Source organism: Trachemys scripta, chromosome 3 (genome assembly GCF_013100865.1).
Source record: "Trachemys scripta elegans isolate TJP31775 chromosome 3, CAS_Tse_1.0, whole genome shotgun sequence".
Lineage (NCBI taxonomy): Eukaryota > Metazoa > Chordata > Testudines > Emydidae > Trachemys > Trachemys scripta.
This window is the reverse complement of record NC_048300.1, coordinates 25,780-36,445: the sequence shown is the minus strand read 5'-3', so window position 1 is coordinate 36,445 and position 10,666 is coordinate 25,780. Positions and strand designations below refer to the sequence as shown.

Sequence of the window (10,666 nt, the reverse complement as noted above, 5' to 3'; positions counted from 1 at the left end):
TTGTCCAGGTCATTTGGAATTCTTATCCTGTCTTCCAGAGTTGTAGCAACCTCTCCCAGCTTGGTGTCATCTGCAAATTTTATCAGCATACTCTCCAGTTCATTATCCAAGTCATTAATGAAAATATTCAATAGTGATAGGTAGAGTCGCAAAAGTTTAAGATGAGACAGGAGGAAAGTTTAAGGTGAAATATGATGTAAAAGTCCACTGAGTACAGGTTACACTGAGACCAAGGGGAGTAAAAAGGGAGAAAAATCAATATCTTCCCCTGCCCCCCCCCAAAAAACGATTTTCTTTCTCAAATTTACATAAAATGCTCTTATTATGAATTGTTTCAAAATAACAAAAGATCAATGGTATTAAAACTGTTGAGAGAAAGAAGACGACACTCTGTGACAAGAGGCTTCCTACCTGATTCCAATGTAGAAACATGGACCGTAAAAAAGAAAAGGAGGTAACTGGACAGAGAGGGGTTGCCCATGGCACAGTGCGAGTGGAAGGAAATCCTCATCTTCATTGTAACTTGATTCACACACCAGAAAGGAAAAGAAAAAACAAATTCCAAGTGAGCAACGTGCTGTAATTTGGGATACAAATTCATTGAGCACAATATGAACCCTAGGACATGTGCTAATTAATACTTGCATCAAAATGTGCGTGTTTGCTACTGTTTTTGTCAAAAGACATGTTACAAGACATGCAAAACTCGGCTTCACTGTTCACCATCTCAAATTACAGTCCAATATTCTGGACAAAGGCCTTAATACTAGCATTTGCAAAATTCATTGAAAAATATCACAAAAATCACTAACTTTTTGGTTGTAAAATTACAAAGAGAAAGTAGCCAAGAAGAAAAAATGTATTTTGTATCTGTTTTTATAATGCAGTGTGAGAAAAGGCATTGCAATTTCTGGGTCTGGGTCACGTGGATAAATACAGAGCATCTAAAGTCATTAGTGAACCTTTCAAGTAGAAAAAGGAGCATTTTAAAAACAAATTAAAGGATGAGAACTTCCTGCCATGTACCGAGGAGAAACTTCGCAGCAGTTACAGGATCACTGGGACATTTCCAGCTTCTCACAGTCAGTGAAATGGACCCTTAGTCCGGGAGGCGCCTTACAATGAAAGAATTCAAGTTACAGTACAAAGCAAAAATAATTTAGGAAAAGAGAATCAGTTCAGTATCATCTGTCCTTGTGCACTTTTATGGTGTTTTTTTTTAAACAGCAGCAGAATTTACTCTTTTCTCCTGCATGTAGCAAGGCTGAAGATGCAAGTGAAATTGTAAAGCAGAAAGCCACCATTATCCTTTAGATGGTGATATGAAATTAAAGAGTCCTTATGGAAATCTGCATACAGCAATGTGCTTATCCTCTCAGACCCAGTCGGCTTTAGCCTCACACACATCCCGGTTGGAGCAGAGTCATTCCACTGTGGAAGAGGCTGCTTCAGCCCAGTATGATAGAGTGATGATAGTCACTCCATAGTTTAAGATTCTAATAGTTTTCTTTATAACCCTGATTTTTGACCCTACATCTATAAACTACAGGAAGATCCTATCAGCCTCAAAATTGGAACGTTAAATTTGGGGCTGAAGTAAACTATTTCTACCAAATTTGATGTGAATTGGACAAGTGGTTGCTGAATTATAACACCCTGGAAAGGAGGGTTCACTAAAGTTAAAAATATTTTTTGCTGCTTTATAGCATAAAAAACAAACACAGACACCCATTTTCTTATGGCTCCCCGCCCCCTCTGCTCCCTACACCCTCTACAGCAGAGGTTCAGGGGCTGCCCCACATATGTGATCCCTGGCACAGCGCCCTAACCCTCTGAACATTCTGCTTTATGAGACTTGCTCAATGCTCGGCTCTTCCTGCAGCCTCTTGCCTCGTTCACGTGGCTGGGCAGGGGTAGCTCCATTGCACAGACAGCATAGCTAAGCACATAGATTTGGCACAGTCATTCCAAAAGGCAGTGGCTAAGTGGAGGTGACTTGGGTCTGCCCCAGGAGAGACTGACTTTCTGTTCCTAACTCTGCTAGAAGTGAGCTTGAGCAGTGTCTCCGGTCCTCAGTTACCGCCTCTGTTAGAAGGGGGAGAACGGTACACGTTCGCCTCCTAGGATAGGGACATGGGGTGGTATTCACAAAGGTGCTTCGGTGCCTGAGTCCCATTTTTAGGCACTGCTGAGACCCACGAAACTGCTGCTTGGCTGCTGCCGAACCTGTAGGTGCCTTAACTCACTTGGCTGCTTAGTGCCAAAGTTTCTGCAGCACAAATTCCCTATGTGCCTAAGTCTCTGCCTCCATGCATGTCCTCTGCTGCCTCCCTCTGGGTTTCCAGATGCCTATCCCCCGCCTAACCCCCAAAACAAACCACTCCACTGGGAGACATCAGCGCCAGGTTCAATCCCTTCTTTTCCCCCAGCAGAGAGCGGGAAGTAAACCAGGGGTTCCCATATCCCAGGTGAGTCTCCCTAGCCCCTGAGCTAATGATTATTTTGTGTGGCGCTAGGGAGCCTCTGAGCCCAGATTGGGCCTCACATCCAAGTTGGGCAGAGGAGCACTTATCCTCCCTCAGTTCAGGAATCACTAGCAGACGTAAGCACATTCCTGCAGTCTGTCTCCAAGGGAGGGGCAGAGCTTAGCACACACCCCTCTTGCTTTGCTCCCTCTGGTTATTCACGTAGCTGGAGTAGTGTAACAGGTCAACTTACCCTGGTAGTGAAGACAAGCCCTAAGACTGTGATGTGCAGAGGAACATTAACACTAGAGGTGAGACTAAACCACATGATCTCCTGGCTCTCAGCCCAGCACTCCTCCCTCGAGCCTCGGGGAGTTAAACTCATTCTGTGCAGGGGGCCAAATTCCATTTTTATTATGATCTCTGGCCCATTTGGGGCTCACCACTCTCCTCATTCCAAAGTGGAGCCCTCACCAACCCCAATGGGAGATTGAGAGCAGAATGCAGCCTTTATAGAGTAAATTCACTGTTCATTATCATCACTGTGTGTTACTTCTTCAAGGCCATGTTATTGCGCTCACCATCACCCAGTTGAGAAAATGCTCACCACTGTGACCACCATTCTCTCTGTTCTTTGTTCATCTTCCTTCACCATCCTCCTTTATCTTTTTCTCTTTCTCTTCCCTTACTTTATGGGTCTCCTCCTGGCTTCCCTCAGCATTCCTTCCCTTCCGCTACAACCAATTTACCTTCAGGGCTTCCCACCCACCCCCTTCCCATCCCTATCCCTATCCCTGCGGCTAAAATGGACAGTGGTGAAATAGTTAATGCTAAGGTACTGACAGAAAACACCCCCATGTTCACACCCGACACACCACTGCAATAATGTTTGTACAAGGCATGCCTTCTGAGGTGTCATTTAAAAACTCATCACTTGCTGATCAATCATATCATATCATGGCAAAATGCATGTAGGAGTGTTATATGTGAAATTATCAACATAAACTAAAATCATAACTAAAAGTATGTTTTCCAGGTAAGTCTGGGGAGTGGCCAAACTAGTTCCTCAGAGACAAAGGGCAAGCTGACACCACAGCCAGGTGAAAACAAGGCTGATGGACCAGTACCTGCTAAGTGGCCGTTCTTTGGCAGGAAAGGGGGAGGGACAAAAATCTCCATCCTGGCAAAGAAAAAGCATGGAGTTTCCATCCACACCGACTACCTATCACCTTGCTCCCAGCTGGAAATGCGTCTCAAAGGGGGGACAGGATTATAAAAAGGAGGAGTAGACACCTCTAGGGTCCCTCTTCTCTCCCCACCCATCACATTTTCTACACCTGAAAAGACAGAGAAAGCAACTGTTGGACTATAGGTGAGGGGTCCTGACTTAAAGAGTTTGGTCTGTAAGACTGCTGAAAGCATAGGTGAAAAACTTGGCTTGAATCTAATATAGTTTGTTAAATTAGACGTTAGTAAGCTTTCTGTCTTTATTTTTCTTGTAACCATTTCTGACTTTTATGCCTCATTACTTGTACTCACTTAAAATCTATTTCATTGTAGTTAATAAACTTGTTTTAATGTTTTACCTAATCCAGTGTATCTGGAGTGACATTTCCCTCCGTGCTTTACATAACATTTTATTGTAAACAGTGTCATGTTCAGGGTCTCAAAAGTGTGTGTGGGGGGGGGGCAATGGCAGAAACCCATCTCAGTGTCTCCTTGGGAGACAGAGGAGCCAAAGGAGCCAGCGAGGCCCTGACAGAGAGCTCAGGGCTCGGGTTACATGGACAGACCCTTCAGATCACCTCCTGTTGCAGCAAGCAGGGGTCCAGACGGAGACACCGCATGCAAAGAGCTCAGAGCCCATTGGTCCTAGCTTGAGTCACTGAGCCCCTACCACAGGAGGAATAACGGGTTGTCCTTCCCTTGGGGATCAGGGGAGTTACAGGAGGGGACTACTTTTTTTCCTATGAGGCGAGTAAAAAAGCATTTGAAGACTTATGGGTATTGAAATCAGCTCATTTGTCAGGTGCCCCAGCTCTGCAATGCCTTGTCCAAATAACTCCAGATTTCCCCACAAACACAATCTCACCCCGGCCTTCAGGCAGAGCTGACTTATCTTTTGGAATTTAGAGAAGATGCAAAAGTTGGCTTTAAACAAAAACTTAGTTGCAGACTTAACTCTGGAGAGGCTGCTGCCTATGTCTCCAGCTCTCCTCCAGGGCCCACGCTGATTTTTGCCAGTTGATACCCTGGTAAGGGTTTCCAGGGGCAGAGCGTTTACCAGGAATCCAGTTTACGGTGGCACTTGTTGTGTTCACAGCATACACATACAGAGAAATTAAATAACAATGCAACTTTTCTTCTAGGAATTCAGAACACACAAGAACCAACACTAAGAAAAGAAACAAAGCCGGCTGCTCCCTAAAACAGAGTGGCACAATTCTCCCCACTTTAAGCTGGCTGTCTGCAAAGTGACTGCTGGCACAGTCACACACTCAGCTACAGAGCCCTCTAGCCTGCCAGCGGGAGCAGGGAATTCCTCACCTCTCCGCCCCCCCCCTTCCCCCTGCGTTTAAAGTGATAGCTGGCAATTCCAACACAGTCAGAGCTCAGTACACCCCAGCACTGAGGCCCTCTAATCTCCCCTACGCTCAAGCAGCCATTGAGGGTCAGTGCAGCTCAAGGAAGTGGGTATGACCAGGACTGCCAAGGAATGCACTGGCTCAGCCCCTCCCCTCAGTGACGCCTGCTGATGGGGCTCTAGCAAGTGCTAAAGCTGGCCCCTCTCCTGCGAGAACCCTTAGAACAGCAGCAGAAGTAACATCTCCAGCCCTGTGTCTGGGTAACTCCCCCCTCTCCCTGGCATAGAAGGGTCCTCATGGCCCAACCAGTACCGGGTTTACCATGGTGCCGGGCCTAGAGTCAGAAGGAGCCCCGGCCAGCCTGATCCCCCGGCCGGCTGAGCCAACCAGAAAAGCTGCCCCCACCCCTGCTCTGCCCCAGCCCCGCCACCACTCCACCCTTTCTCCGGAGGACTGCAGCAGGGGTCGGGCATGCCCTGCACTCACCGGGTGGCGGGAAGTGCAGCGACCCAGACCCACCCTGCTCCACCGGCTTGTGCTGGGGGGCCGTTGCCCCCTGCCCCACAAGCCTGGGGAGGAGATGGAGCAGTGGGGAAGGGGCATGGGATGGGGAAAAGAAGGGAATAGGGGAAGTGGGGGGAGGAGGCAGGAGGCAGCGGGTGAGATGGGGAGGAGATGGAGGGGTGAGGAAGGGGCATGGGATGGGGAAGAGAAGGTGATAGAGAAAGCGGGGGCCCAGCATGCGGATCCCCTTGGCAGCAGCTGGGGCTCCCCTGTTAAGCAGGCCCATCAAACCCTCACCCGGACAAGCCCCACCTCCCCTGCATCTGTACCACCCAACTGAGCCCCAACCACCTACACCTGGACCCCCACCCAAATGAACCCCACCTCCCCTGCACCCAGACTCCCCCCCCCACTGAGCTCCAACCACTTTCACTCCCCCCCCCATACTCCCATTGCTCCTGCACCTGAACCTCCCTGTGCATCCAGATCCCCCACTGAGCTGCCCTGCACCAGACTGCCCCACACAGAACCCTCTTACCCCCATCTGGATCCCCCCCACACTAAGTCCCTCTGCACTTGGATCCTGCTGCCAGGCTGAGCCTCCCTGCCCACATCTGGTGTGCCTGGCGCAAAAGGGGCAGGGCCCCTGGCAGGGGGGAAAGGGAGGAGGTGTTGCCTGATATATTAATAATGTACACACTTGGACTGAGGTGGAGATGGACATAGGAGACGGAAGTGTTGAGAGTCTCTGGGTTAGGCTAAAAGGGGTAAAAAACAAGGGTGATGTCATGCTAGGAGTCTACTACAGGCCACCTAACCAGGTGAAAGAGATGGATGAGGCTTTTTTTAAACAACTAACAAAATCATCCAAAGCCCAAGATTTGGTGGTGATAGGGGACTTCAACTATCCAGATATATGTTGGGAAAATAACACAGCGGGGCACAGACTATCCAATAAGTTCTTGGATTGCATTGCAGACACCTTTTTATTTCAGAAGGTTGAAAAAGCTACTGGGGGGAAGCTGTTCTAGATTTGATTTTAACAAATAGGGAGGAACTCGCTGAGAATTTGAAAGTGGAAGGCAGGTTGGGTGAAAGTGATCATGAAATCAGAGTTCACAATTCTAAGGAAGGGTAGAAGGGAGAACAGCAAAATAGAGACAATGGATTTCAGGAAGGCGGATTTTGGTAAGCTCAGAGAGCTGATAGGTAAGGTCCCATGGGAATCAAGACTGAGGGGGAAAACAACTGAGGAGAGTTGGCAATATTTCAAAAGGGACACTATTAAGAGCCCAAAAGCAAGCTATTCCGCTGGGTAGGAAAGATAGAAAATGTGGCCAGCTTAGCTTAACCACGAGATCTTGCATGATCTAAAAAATAAAAAGGAGTCATATAAAAAATGGAAACTAGGACAAACTACAAAGGATGAATATAGGCAAACAACAAAGGGGCAAGATTAGAAAGGCAAAGGCACAAAATGAGTTCCAACTAGCTACAGGAATAAAGGGAAACAAGAAGACTTTTTACCAATACATTGGAAGCAAGAGGAAGGCCAAGGACAGGGTAGGCCCACTGCTCAGTGAGGAGGGAGAAACAGTAACGGGAAACTTGGAAATGGCAGAGATGCTCAATGACTTCTTTGTTTCAGTCTTCACTGAGAAGTCTGAAGGAATGCCTAACATCGTGAATGCCAATGGGGAGGGGGTAGGTTTGGAAGATAAAATGAAAAAAGAACAAGTTAAAAATCACTTAGAAAAGTTAGATGCCTGTAAGTCACCAGGGCCTGATGAAATGCATCCTAGAATACTCAAGGGGCTAACAGAGGAGGTATCTGAGCCTCTAGCTATTATCTTTGGAAAATCATGGGAGACAGGAGAGATTCCAGAAGACTGGAAAAGGGAAACATAGTGCCCATCTACAGAAAGGGAAATAAAACCAACCCAGGAAACTACAGACCAGTTAGTTTAACTTCTGTGCCAGCAAAGATAATGGAGCAAGTAATTAAGGAAATCATCTGCAAACACTTGGAAGGTGGTAAGGTGATAGGGAATAGCCAGCATGGATTTGTAAAGAACAAATCATGTCAAACCAATCTGATAGCTTTCTTTGATAGGATAACGAGTCTTGTGGATAAGGGAGAAGCGGTGAATGTGCTATACCTAGACGTTAGTAAGGCATTTGATACGGTCTCGCATGATATTCTTATCAATAAACTAGGCAAATACAACTTAGATGGGGCTACTAAAAGGTGGGTGCATAACTGGCTGGATAACCATACTCAGAGAGTAGTTATTACTGGTTCCCAATCCTGCTGGAAAGGTATAACAAGTAGGGTTCCGCAGGAGTCTGTTTTGGGACCGGCTCTGTTCAATATCTTCATCAACGACTTAGATATTGGCATAGAAAGTACGCTTATTAAGTTTGCGGATGATACCAAACTGGGAGGGATTGCAACTGCTTTCGGGGATAGGGTCATAATTCAAAATGATCTGGACAAATTGGAGAAATGGTCTGAGGCAAACAGGATGAAGTTTAATAAAGACAAATGCAAAGTGCTCCACTTAGGAAGGAACAATCAGTTTCACACATACAGAATGGGAAGTGACTGTCTAGGAAGGAGTACGGCAGAAAGGGATCTAGGGGTTATAGTGGACCACAAGCTAAATATGAGTCAACAGTGTGATGCTGTTGCAAAAAAAAGCAAACATGATTCTGGGATGCATTAACAGGTGTGTTGTGAACAAGACACGAGAAATCATTCTTCCGCTCTACTCTGCACCTCAACTAGAGTATTGTGTCCAGTTCTGGGCACCGCATTTCAAGAAAGGTATGGAGAAATTGGAAAGGGTCCAGAGAAGAGCAACAAGAATGATTAAAGGTCTAGAGAACATGACCTATGAAGGAAGGCTGAAAGAATTGGGTTTGTTTAGTTTGGAAAAGAGAAGACTGAGAGGGGACATGATAGCAGTTTTCAGGTATCTCAAAGGGTGTCATAAGGAGGAGGGAGAAAACTTGTTCATCTTAGCCTCTAAGGACAGAACAAGAAGCAATGGGCTTAAACTGTAGCAAGGGAGGTTTAGGTTGGATATTAGGGAAAAGTTCCTAACTGTCAGGGTGGTTAAACACTGGAATAAACTGCCTAGGGAGGTTGTGGAATCCCCATCTCTGGAGATATTTAAGAGTAGGTTAGATAAATGTCTATCAGGGATGGTCTAGACAGTATTTGGTCCTGCCATGAGTGCAGGGGACTGGACTTGATGACCTCTCGAGGTCCCTTCCAGCCCTAGAATCTATGAATCTATGAACCTATGGCCCTTGTGCTGTGTCAGGGTCTGATTCAGCCTCACTGCCAAGTCCCTGTCCCAGGGGGGCACGGGAGGCTGCAGGGTATTCTCCCACCTCCATTCAGCCTGTCATGGTGGAGCTTCCACATTTATTTATTGTAAAAAAAAAATAGCAAAATTTTAAAATATTATGCACAGAATTTGATGGAGAGTTCCCTCAGGAATAGGGGGCGCTGTACAGCTGTGATGGTGGGACTGTGAAGGGGTGCTGGACAGTAGGGGACCTGTGGGTGGGGGAGCTGGGCAGGGGGTATGGTGTGCAGGGTGCTGTGCAGCTGTGGTGGGAGGTCAGCAAGAGGGGTCTCTGGGCAGGGGGTGCTGGGCATAGCAGGTCCGGGGGCATTGGGCATAGGGATCTGTGGGGGAGATCTCTGGGCAAGGGGGCGCCGGGCAAACGGATCTGTGGGGGCAGTCTCTGGGTAAGGGGGCGCTGGCATAAGGGCAGGGCACTGAGCAGGGGGCAATGTGGAAGGGGCACGGCAGCGCAGGGCTGGGCAGGCCAGTGCGCGTCTAGCAGTTTTGGATTTGTAAACAGTGCCCTTGTGCTGGGCTGAGTGGGGCCACTCCTGCTGCGCTGTGCCTCATTGCCCCCAACCGGCCCCTCGCTCTGCAGACCGCCCCCCCCATCACATGCCCTATTTCCCCAATGGGGGCTCACAAATATGTTTGGCGCCAGGCCAACAAAAAGTTAATCCGGCCCTGGGCCCAACATGCTGGAATTGACCCCTCCCTGCACCAGCAGTAGCGTAGCTAGGGGGGAGCAGGGGGAGCACGTGCTCCCCCGAGCCCAGAATTCCCCAAGTGGCGCCTTTTCCAGAGCCGCTCCGTCTTTCGGCGGCCCTGCGCATGCGCCGCTCCATCTTTCGGCGGCATTTCAGCGCATGCACAGGGCTGCTGAAGGACATGCACCTTTTTTCTCCGCCGCTCCTCCTCGGCAGCAACCCTGGCTACGCCACTGTGCACCAGCCTTATTGAATCTGGCCTACGGCATTTCCCTTATTCTAGTCTCTTCGAGCAGAACTTCAGTGGAGTGAGCTGATGGCAAATACAGACAGTGAACGGAGAAGGAGAAGGAGAGAGCACACATTCCTCTGCCGAGAGCTTGCAGGAAAGTCACCAGAGCAGAAGGGCTGGAATGTAAATCTAATGCCAGGAAATCATGCAGAAGAGCGAGTAAACAGACACTATTTCAGTCTGTGTTACAGGGTAATGGGAAAGGGCCACAAAGATCTCTGAGCATTTTAGACATTTCTGCAGCAATATTTAAAGTAGGAAACCGAGAGCCCCGGATGGACTCCCGCCCATAGGAACAGCTCCCAGGAAGAATAACAGAGCCATCACCCAGAGCAATTGAGGGCTGACACTCACCTGCCTGCTGGATCCTACAGGGAAGGGCAGAGGCTGGTGGCGGAAGAAGGGCTCCCAGCTACAGCTGCATTGCCCCCGGGCACGTCTGACTCCAGTCTGTTCAGACAACTATTGCATAAAGTACAGCAATTTTATAGGAACTGAAACCATCTCCATGCACCCAGCAGCTTCCAACGGAGTGAAACCATTGCTGGTAAATTACAGGAATCTCATTTATGATACACAGACTAAAAGAAACACACACACAGTCCTAGGGCGGTGACAGTTTTAGTGTTTAAGGCTTTTCCCCTGCTTGCTCAGAGTCACTATCACAGCAATCAATTGTATTTCTGTCGTACACACACACCAAGGCTTTCTGCCCCCATGAGCACAACACTCTTCTGACTGAAGGAGTGTGCCA

At 48.1% G+C, this 10,666-nt stretch overlaps 1 long non-coding RNA gene across 1 annotated transcript; it reads right to left on the bottom strand.

The window, feature by feature from the left end:
- Window positions 1-24: 24 nt before the first annotated feature.
- On the bottom strand, window positions 25-10,434 carry LOC117874082. The gene is made up of 3 exons (XR_004644898.1): window positions 10,267-10,434; window positions 412-522; window positions 25-70 (listed from the first exon to the last, which is right to left on the bottom strand). It is a non-coding gene; the product is annotated as an uncharacterized LOC117874082 (long non-coding RNA).
- Window positions 10,435-10,666: the final 232 nt, after the last annotated feature.